Source organism: Elephantulus edwardii, unplaced genomic scaffold, assembly GCF_000299155.1.
Source record: "Elephantulus edwardii isolate Elephantulus edwardi_28Jun2011 unplaced genomic scaffold, EleEdw1.0 scaffold00180, whole genome shotgun sequence".
Classification (NCBI taxonomy): domain Eukaryota; kingdom Metazoa; phylum Chordata; class Mammalia; order Macroscelidea; family Macroscelididae; genus Elephantulus; species Elephantulus edwardii.
The window spans coordinates 235610-246320 of NW_006399930.1; positions in this window are offsets into that span (position 1 = coordinate 235610).

A 10711-nucleotide genomic window follows, 5' to 3' on the forward strand; every position below is an offset into this window, starting at 1 on the left:
GTCTACTCATTTCTGGGTAATCTTCAGCAGGATTTTGCTAGTGTGTGATATTAGTGATATTGTTCAATAATTTCCACACTCTGTCGGGTCACCTTTTCTCGGAAAGGGAATACATTTGGATCTCTTCCAATCAATTGACCAAATAGTTGTCTTACAGATTTCTTGGCACAACCTGATAAGCACATCCAAGCCAACATCTGTTTATCTACTCAAATACAAATATTCCCTGACTATGCCTTTATTCACTACTAAATGATACTCAGAACAATGACATCTGCAGTAGTGACAAAAATAATTCCCGCCTAGTTCTTGATCTCAAAAGACAATTTTTCAAAAAGGTAAGGAGACCTTCTTAGAGAAATAGAAGGAAGTTGCACTGCTACTTAAAGTCTGAACCAAAGGTTAAGTGGCTCAAATCTACCAGCTGCTATGAGAGAAAATGTGTAAACTCTTCTCATGCATTTTACAGCCCTGCTGAAGATTCAGCTATGAGTAGGCCATGAATAGATGGTATTAGCTTGCACTTTGGGGTAGAGAGTATTTGTGGCCTAGTCTGTAGGGAGTTGAACTGTTGACTCAAAGGAAACTTTCTCTATGGAAGTTCCAATCCATCAATGGCTCCACAAAGGAAAGAGAGACAGTCTCCTCTCTTGTCATCTAAAGCCTCTTAAAAGCCAACGAACCAATTCACATTCAGCATCAATGAGTTTTCTAGTATTTGTTTAAGGTGAAAACAAGATAAATCTGAAGTATTTAGTGGTCAAATTCTTGATGTGTCCTGTGGCATAAAAGGGTATTTATATTAAGCAAACAAACACATAAGCAACAAAAGTTGGGAGTATATTGAGTGGGTAAAGGAATTAATCTGACAAAAAAAGAACAACAGATGTCTGTTGCACAAGTTGAACAGAAAATAAATATATTGAAGTAAAACAAAAAGGGTAGAATAAATATATATAAATGACTTAATATCAATATAAATATCTAATAATGAATAAAGAAACAAATTGTTGTTGCTGTTGTTAAGTGCTGTCAAGTCGCAGGCAACTCATAGCGACCCTGTGAAAAAGAGTCCTCGACACTTGAGTGCCTTTCATCCTCTCTCCAGGTTCATACGGTTTCCAGAGGCAAGCTATTATGGAAGTGGATGCTACTCCTCCTTCCAAGCTTGCTTTCATTGGGGAGCTCCACCCCCTCCTCTCTGTCTGCATTGGGTAACCAGCCATTAATGCATTTGACACATCGGTGTCACAGTGTTCAGCCTCACAGAAACCACAACTGACTGTGGTATGGCAACTTGTACACCAGGGTTATACGACCTAGAGGAATGTCTGAATAAAAACAATGAAAGACAGGCCCGAAGGCCGCAGATTAAAAGTCACCCACCTTTGGCTTGGTAGCATCGCTTTCTGTCCAATGGGCCTATTGATCTCTCTCTCTGTGTTGCTATTATTGTTAAGTGCCATCAAGTCGCAGATGACTCATAGCAACCCTATGAAGGAGAGTCCTCGATGCTTGGGTGCCTTTCATCCTCTCTCCAAGTTCATAGGGTTTCCGGAGGCAAGCTATTATGGAAGCACCGTATTCTCTCTGGCAACCAGGTCATAGCAGCCCCGGGCAGAGCAAACCTGGGAGAACATGGCCGCCTTCTCTCCCCTCTTGCCCTTTTGAGCTTGAAGCCCCCTGCTGCCTTAAACCCTAGGCCAAACCTGGCTTGACTGGCTCCTGGAGGCAGAATAGTCCTTCACGTCCAAAGACTGCCACAACACCCATGCACACAGCGAAGAAACAAATAGGTTAAGTAAAAAAAAATAAAACAAAAAACAACAACAACAACAAAAAACCTCTTTCTTACAGAAGAATTATGGCTTGAGTTAATTAAGTAAAGGAAAATAAAATCTCCCTCAAAGCACCACAATAATACACGGATCAACCTGTGGGTATTGAACCTAATGGGAGAAAGTCTGAGAGGTACAAGATGCTTGCATATGTATACGCAAAGTGCATTCTGCTCAATATTTAGTAATTATAAAGAGAACTAGTGATTTTAATTAGGAAAGAGTAGCAGATACTTTTAAATTAAGTGATTGAAGTTTATGTGACCAGCAATACAAATACTCAAAACTAATAGTTGTAGAGTAAAATCGAAATCAGAGTGGCCCTCCAGAAGGTTTAGGTTAGGCTATAAACCTCAGTGAACTGCTGATGTATTGAAGTGCTAGAGACATATGATTTTGGATTAATACAACACCGTAAGTACCATGGCATATGCTATGGTTGCTGTTGTGAACCACTGAGTTAGAATGGACCTATAAGGTGACCCTCGAGGGGTTTTCACAAGCAATTAATTGTGACAGGATATTGCCCATCCTCCTCCTTCTGAGAAGCTTGTGGACTCAAACTGTGTGCCTTCGGGATTACAGCACAGCACTTTCAACACTAGGTCACTGGAGCTTCTTGACGGCAGAGCTCCTATATGGCATATGTTGTTGTTAGGTGTCGTCAAGTAGAGCACAAGTCTTAGGAACGCTATCAGTAAAAATCATCTGAATCTTGTTCAACCCTGCACCATCCTCACTCTTCCTGACACACAACATCCTGTTGCAGCAGTCACCATATCAATCCACCTGGTTGAGGGACTTCCTCTCCTTCACCGATCCTCCACCCTTCCCAACATCATGTCTTTCTACAAGTAATAACACCTCCAAAAACATCTCCAAAGTATGTGAGGTGAAGCCTCATCATTCTTTCCTCCAAAGAGCACTCCGGCTGCATTCTCTCCAAGATTTATCTGTTAATTCTTGGCTGCCCATGAGATGTTCCGTGATCTCCAACATCACAGCTCAAAGGCATCAATTCTTTTTCTGTCATCCTTACTCATTGTCCAGGTCTTGAATGCCTAGCTAATGACTAGAAAGACTATGGCCTGAATCAGATGTACCTTAGTGCTAAAACTGACCTAACTACTCCTAAACAATTTGGAAAGGTTCCTAACTGCAGATTTTCCCAATGCAATGCATCTCTTTATTTCCTGACTGTTTGCAACACAGGTGTTAATTGTGGGCAAAAGCAAAGTGAAGCTGTTGACAGTTTCAATATTTTCTCCATCCATCATGACATTGCCTATTAGCCCAGTGGCAAGAACTTTTGTTTTCTTGATGTCGAGAAGCAATCTATAGTGAAGGCTGTATTGCTTAATCTTCTGCAACAAGTGTCTCAAGTCCTCACTTTCAGCAAGTAAGGTTGTGTCATCTGCATAGTTATTGATGAATCTCCAATCATAATGTCACACTTCTCATAGAGTCAAGCTTCTCACTCAGGTAATCTGCTCAGTATATAGATTAAAAATATTTGGGGAGAATACAACCCTGACGTCCTATCTTTCCAGTCCCTTACTTTGAGATAGGATCCATCTGATGTCAATAATTATATCCCTGGTGCTACGGTCTCTTCTAAATCCTGCTTGAACTTCTTGCAGTTCTTATCTATGAATTCCAACTGCCTTTTAATGATTTTCAGCAGTATTTTGCTTGAATGTGATATTAATATTGTTTGATAATTTTCACATTCAGTTGGATTATCTTTCTGGAGAATGGGAACAAATATGGACCTCTTCCAATACATTGGCTAAACAGCCATCTCCACATTTCCTGACATAGACTGGTGAGTGTATCCACGCCTGCATCTGTTCATTAAAACATATCAGTTGGCATCCCATCGATTCCTGGGTCCTTATTTTTTGCCAATGCCTTCAATGTAGCTTCTACTTCCTCTTTAATTATCATTGGCTCCTGTGAATTTGGCACTTTCTGAAATTTTTCACTGAAAATTTCAGGAAGTATAGCATATAGGACTTATATATTCACATGGTACAGAGAGAAGAGTAAATCTTAACTATTATAACCTTTCCAAAAATACATAATCCCAACATGAAAATTGAGAAATCCTCAGACAGTTACAAAATAGCTGTCAACTCTCAAACAAAAGTGTCAAGGATTTGAGAAACCTAAAAGATCAGCATGATTAAAAGTGAATAAGAATATACCTCAATTTCTCAATCCTTTAGCTTATTGACAGATATTTCAGCATTTTCCATTTTCTTTCTATTGTGGATAATGCTGCTATAAACATTGGTGTATGTATATCCTTTCCTGTTGCAGTTTTGGTTTCTTTGGAGTACAATAGGCATAAGTCAATAGTAATTAGCTATATAAAATAGAACACATATAAATGATTGCATGAAATACAAAGTGTGTCTTGGAGAGGATGAGTCCCTGCTACTTCCTGGATGCAAAGCTTAGTCTCATATACTTTGGCATATCATCAGGAGGAATCAATCCTTGTAGAAGAACCATAGCATGGTGGAGGTATAGCACAGGGGAAGAAGATCCCAGATAAGACAGATTGACAGAGTTACTAGCGTAATGGGAGAAAGTATGTCAGACAAGGAGGCTGGCTCAGAACAGTGGAGGGTTCAGAGCTATTGTATGTCTTTGACTCATTGGCACATAACAACAACAATATGAATGAAGCACAATATATATAAATATAGTGTATACACAAAGTACACATATAATAGAAATAAATGATTATATGCAAACTTATAAAAAGATGAATAAGGATACTTTTCAATAAAATATAACACAGGACATTGAAAACTGGACATAAGAGTGATAGTACAACAAACAGAAATATTACTTTTTGTTGTTGTTTACTTTAAGTATAATGAAGTTATTTTCACTATCTTGTTATTATATAGGATGTAGCAGCCTGGAAATGAAAAGATTTATTGCATTGGGTAAGTCTGCTGTCAGAGATTTTTCCAAAGTACTGAAGTGTAACGATGTCAGTCTGGAGACTAAGGTGTGCCTGATTCAGGTTATGGTCTTTGCAATTACTTGCTATGCATTAGAAAGCTCTAGACAATGACTAGGGATGACAGAAAGAGAAATGATGCCTTTAAATTGTGGTGCTATAGAAGATTATTGAATATACCATGGATAGTTTAGAGAATAAATAGCTTCATTCTAGAGAGGGTGAAATCAGGCTACTCCTTTGAGGCAAGGATTCTAAAGCTTTGTCTGTCATACTTTGGACATGTTGTAAGGAGGGACAGGTCCTTGAAGAGGGATATCATGCTTGGGAGAGTGGAGGGACTGCACAGAGGAAGACCCTCAATGAGACTGATTGATTCAATGACTGGGGTAATGGGGGTAGGTGTGTTAGAGACAATAAAGTTGGCACAGAATGGAGCAGGGTATAGGGCTGTTGGACATAGCATCGCTATGAGTTGCAAATGACTAGATGGCAGATAACAACAGAATAAAGTTTGTACTTGACCTCTTTGTAATATTATTGTGATACTCCTGAAATCTAAAAAATATCTCCAAATCTGTAATAAAAATATGGAAATCAATATTAGATTTTTTCCATCTTAAAGGTAACAAGAAACATAAATACCTACAAAATAGTAGATAATTAGAAAAACATGCACACAGAAAACCACATAATAGAAAATTATTATAATTGTACTTAGAACTGAATTTCTAAAGAATGCTTTTAATATATATTTTATATTTTCCTGATTTTTAGGTTGTTATTGTTTACCTTGGAGTCAGAATTGACCTATACCTGATCCTCTGGTGCATTTTCCAAGGCAGTTAATTACACAGGAGGAGATTGCCCATATTTCTCTTATGGAGCAGCTGATGGCCTTAAACTGTATGCCTTCGAGATTGCAGCGCAGCTTCTTCACAATAGGATGAAAAATACTTTTTCAAAAAAATCAGAATAAATTTAAAATAATAGTATATTCAAATTATCATGCAACTGCTACTTATAATTCTTATTTTTCCTATTATTTTGTATTTATAAATTATTGTTACATTTAAATTATTTATGTCACAGAGAATCTGTAAGGAGATAAAAAAGTTCATTTCCAAAGGACCTTATTAACAATCCCATCTATGAATTACATCTGGTTTCATTCTAATTTAGAAGATACTTGAGCTCATTGTAATTGCTAGAATGGCAATTTTCTCTTGTTCATGTAACATAAAATAGAAAATTGGTTTTGAAACAAGTAGCTTACTTATACGTCCATTTACCAAAGTTCTGTGGAAATAGGTTTTATTAGGCTGTTACATTATTAAAAATAGTGTTTTAGGATTTATCCAGATAGCTATTGAATTACATCATAAGGTAAAAATAATTAAAATTGAACTTTTCATTTCAGCTATCCAGAATATGTGCCTGGAGCAAGAGGAGTTGCACAACTTGAAATAGTTGGAGAAAAGTAGACAGAAACCAGAACAGAATGAAACGCAGCAGTGAATGGATCAAAATCCAACAGAAATTTTGATGAAGAAAATGGATCTTATACTCCAAGTAAAATTAAGTATAAACTGTTAGAGCAAATTTTATATACTTTTTCAGAAAATGTTTATAAATACCTTCAGCCCCATATTTGAAATTAGACTGAAAAATATCTGGCATAGGAAAAGTTAAGATAGTTTAACACATTAAATCTTCATTTTTAAGAGATCGATGTTCTCCCTATTAATGAATGGAGAATCTTTTTAAATCAAGTTTTAAATTATATGTTACAATGTTTTGAAATGTTACATAAATAATCCACTGAATTGATTCATCCCGTTTTGTACAGCAGAATAAATACCTTACCTTTATCAACAGTGCTTATTTCCAATCTAGTGTTCAACTATTTAAACTGGACATTTCTGTAAAAATAGAAGTATTTTCTGTTTTGTTCTGACTCTGAGATTTTAATTTTAAATTCCCAATACTTGTATCTATTTCTAAAATAACCCACAACAGATGAACAATTGATTGTTGTAACTGAATTTGATGAGAAGAGGCAAAATATGGGCTTTGCATATTTTTCTCAATTTGATATTTCCATTTCATTAAAAGGAGAACATTTCATGTACTGTTTTCCAAAAGCACCCAAAGATAAAGTTTTACTAACATGGCATGTGTAGTTGTGCTAACATAAAGTAAGTTTATGTGTGTCTGTCTCCATACTTTTCCAGTCTATATGCAGAACAAAATATTCTGGAAGCTGGACTTTATGAGGAGGAATGAGACATGGAGGAAGACTCATCAACAACCTGTAATATGAGGATGACAGAAGTTTGCTTGCTAAAATTGAGGAGGATCTAAAGTGCTTCCTGTAGAAAGTCAAGGACAGTAATCTTCAATATGGATTGAAGTTCAAAATGAAGAAGACAAATATTCTCACCACTGGGCAGATTGGCAGCACCATGATAGATGGAGAATAGATTAAAGTTGTTTTCAGCTTGATCGTCTCCACAATCAACACTGTTTAGCACCATCCAATTTTTTCAGTCAGGAAATTAAAAGACTAATGCACTGGGAAAATCTGTTATCAATTTGTTGGGAGAATTATTGGGAGCAATGATGTCAGTCTGGAGACTAAGGTGCACCTGATCCTGGCCATGGTCTTCAAAATTACATCCTATGCATCAGAGAACTGGACAATGACTAAGGATGATAGAAGAAGAATTGATGCCTTTGAGTGATGGTCCTGCAAAAAAGTTTTGAACTTCCAAGAGAACAAGCAGGTCTATCTTGGAGAGGGTAAAACCAACTTTCTCCTTGGAGGCAAGGATTTTGAAGCTTAGTCTCACATACTTTGGGCATGTGGCCAGTTAGGAGTGATCCTTGGAGAAGTCTGAAGGGTGGTGGGTCAACTAAGGAGAGGAAGACTCTGGATGAGATGGATTGACACTGATCACTAGGGTAATGAGGATAAGTGAGTCAGAGTTAGTGAGACTAGCTCAGGACAGGGCAGCCTTCAGAGCTATTGTACATTAAGTTGTGAGTTTCAGATGACTCGATGACACATAACAACAACAACTTATCAGATAACTGCTTTAGGTGGCTTGATGTGTCATTTTTATTCTATTTAATGAAAAGTCGGTTTCTCTAATACCCCAGTTTCTCTGAGAAAGAAACAAATGCCATCTCTCTTTATAAAGATTTTCAGACTCAGAAACAATAGAAGATCTCTGTGGGTTGGGATGCACTTGAAAGCACTGGCTTTGTTTTTATATGTGTGAGTAGTTTGTTCCTACTGTTAGTGTGTGTGTGTGTGTTTAGTTTCTGTAGAATAATGCAATATTCAATAACAAATGTAGCTAAAGATTTGTTTCATAAATAGTAGTATGCTGAAATGAGAAACATGTAACAAAATCTATGAGAACAGTTTAATAGTTACAGTCCACAAAGAGTTTTCCTTAAAATAATACATTTTCCATGTATTGAATGTCATAGCTCATATTTTATAGTTAAAATACTCATCAGTAGAAGTAAAATGATTAATTTTTAAAACAGTCATCATAATACATACTTAAACAGAAAAATATATGATTGGTCTTTGGGTTTCATTTTAAAGCCAATCTATTTTTTTTTTAAACCAATCAATTTTTTAAAGTTTTCATGAGAATTTTCAAGGCTTAATTTATTTGAAAGCTAGAAATCTTCACCCTTGACTTTGTGCAAATAAAATATATTTATAAATACATTTCAATGATTTAATACAATCAACTTAATAGAGTAGTCTAACACATCTCTACCTTTTTAAATGAGTCACATCCTTCCCAACTTGAAGTTATTATTCACTGGTAACCTGCTGCTCTATTGGGAACATTTATTTACAGATACAATATCATAGGCTAGATATGAGTATTTAGGTTGCTTTCTTAGAGGTAGAGAGTACCAAGCCTGAAGTCATTTTACCACTGCTAAAGAGTGATTAAACAAATTTTAGTGTCTATATTTCCAAGAAGAACAATAGTGAAATGGCAACAGTAATTGATAGCGGATGTAACATGCTCTTTAATCAGGTTAAGTCACACTAATTATTAAATCTGAATCAGACAAGGAATGAATGACATCATTATCCATGGCTTTAGCAAGAAACTTCCAAAATACCATGGTTACACAGAGTGTACAGGAAGAAAATTATTAAAAAATTACAAAAGATGGATTGTTCAGTGGCAATGACAACGTCTTCTTTCAAGCAATTAAAACTTAGTCATCTCTATTTTTTTCAAAAGTGAAATAAGATTTACATTAAATAAAACATAATTTTATATATTATTGAAGGGCAACTGAATTAAAATATTACAGGTGTGGGAGAATGAGAATAATTATCAAGGGATATATTACTTCATCATTGGAAATGAGTGCTAAATTATAACAATGAAATGCTATTTGTCTCTTATTGATGATTTGCATCTGCTACGTAACACACTTTCCACAGAGCACATAGTGGAAAGATTATTATTGTGTTTCCTGTGTTGAAGACACACCACAGTGAGTGAATAAGAAATATGATAATTGGAACTTAACAACTAAGGAAAAAACAAAAACAAATAAGAAACCAAAGACCAAGTGAAGTGATAGCCTGAAGAACTATGCCAGATGCCCTCATGTCATATGTTTTATCTAAATGCATTTGAAAGTAGGTATCTCATAAATACTGTAGAAAGCACATTAAAGTAGGACAGAGATTATAGTTGCATGTAAACATTTCAGCTCATTAATTTCAACAGCCACTGTAAGTGAATGGGACTAAGTTGTTACAGAATCATGATCTAAACAGATTCCACTGTTCTTCACATCTGGTTGATACTCATTTCTTTCATTTAGAGAGGTCTTTGTAGCTTCCACTAAAACAGAGGGGGCTCTAATTAAAGAGCACACTAAGAGGAGAAGATCTGAGTGGGGCTCAAAACCTCAGAAAGTATCCAAATATGTCCTTTAGTTTTTATTTTAAATGCAATTGTTGTTGTTTACTGTTGTGTTGTAACCGACTCATAACTGATCTTAAAGAAGATTTTCAGATCAGTAAATTGCACCAAAGGATATTGTCTGCCTTTATCCCATGGAACAGCTGATAGATTTGAATTGTATACCTTTGGGTTGGCAGTTTAATTCCTTACCATTAAACAACCTGTCTAAATAGATAGGTTGTTGTTGTTGTTGTTATGTGCCATCGAGTCACTTGCGACTCATAGCGACCCTATGTACAACAGTCCTAAACCCTGCTTTGTCCTGTGCCAATCTCATTGCCTCTCACACATCCATCCCGATTACCCCAGTCACTGAATCAATCCACCTCATAGAGGGTCTTCCCCTCCTGCGCTGTCCCTCCACTCTGCCCAGCATGATGTCCCTCTCCAAAGACCTGTCTCTCCTTACATGTCCAAAGTATGTCAGGCGAAACCCCAGAATCCTTGCCTCCAAGGAGCAGCTCGGTTTAACCCTCTGTAGGATGAATCTATTTGTTTTCTGGGCAGTCCATGGTACATTCAGTACTCTTCTCCAGCACCACAGCTCAAAGGCGTCAATTCTTCTTCTATCCTCCCTAATCATTGTTCAACTCTCTGATGCATAACAAGTGTTTGCAAAAACCATGGCCTGTATCAGGCGCACCTTAGTCTCCAGAGAGACACTGTTGCTCTTGAGTACTTTACAGAGGTCCCTACCCGCAGACTTCCCATCGCAATATGTTTTTTTTTATTTTCTGGCTACTGGTGCCAAGACTGTTGACCATGGAGCCGAGTAAACTGAAGCTGTGAACAATCTCAATCACTTCACCATCCATCCTGATGCTAACGATTGGTCCAGTGGTGAGAATTTTTGTCTTCTTGACATTGAGCCTCAG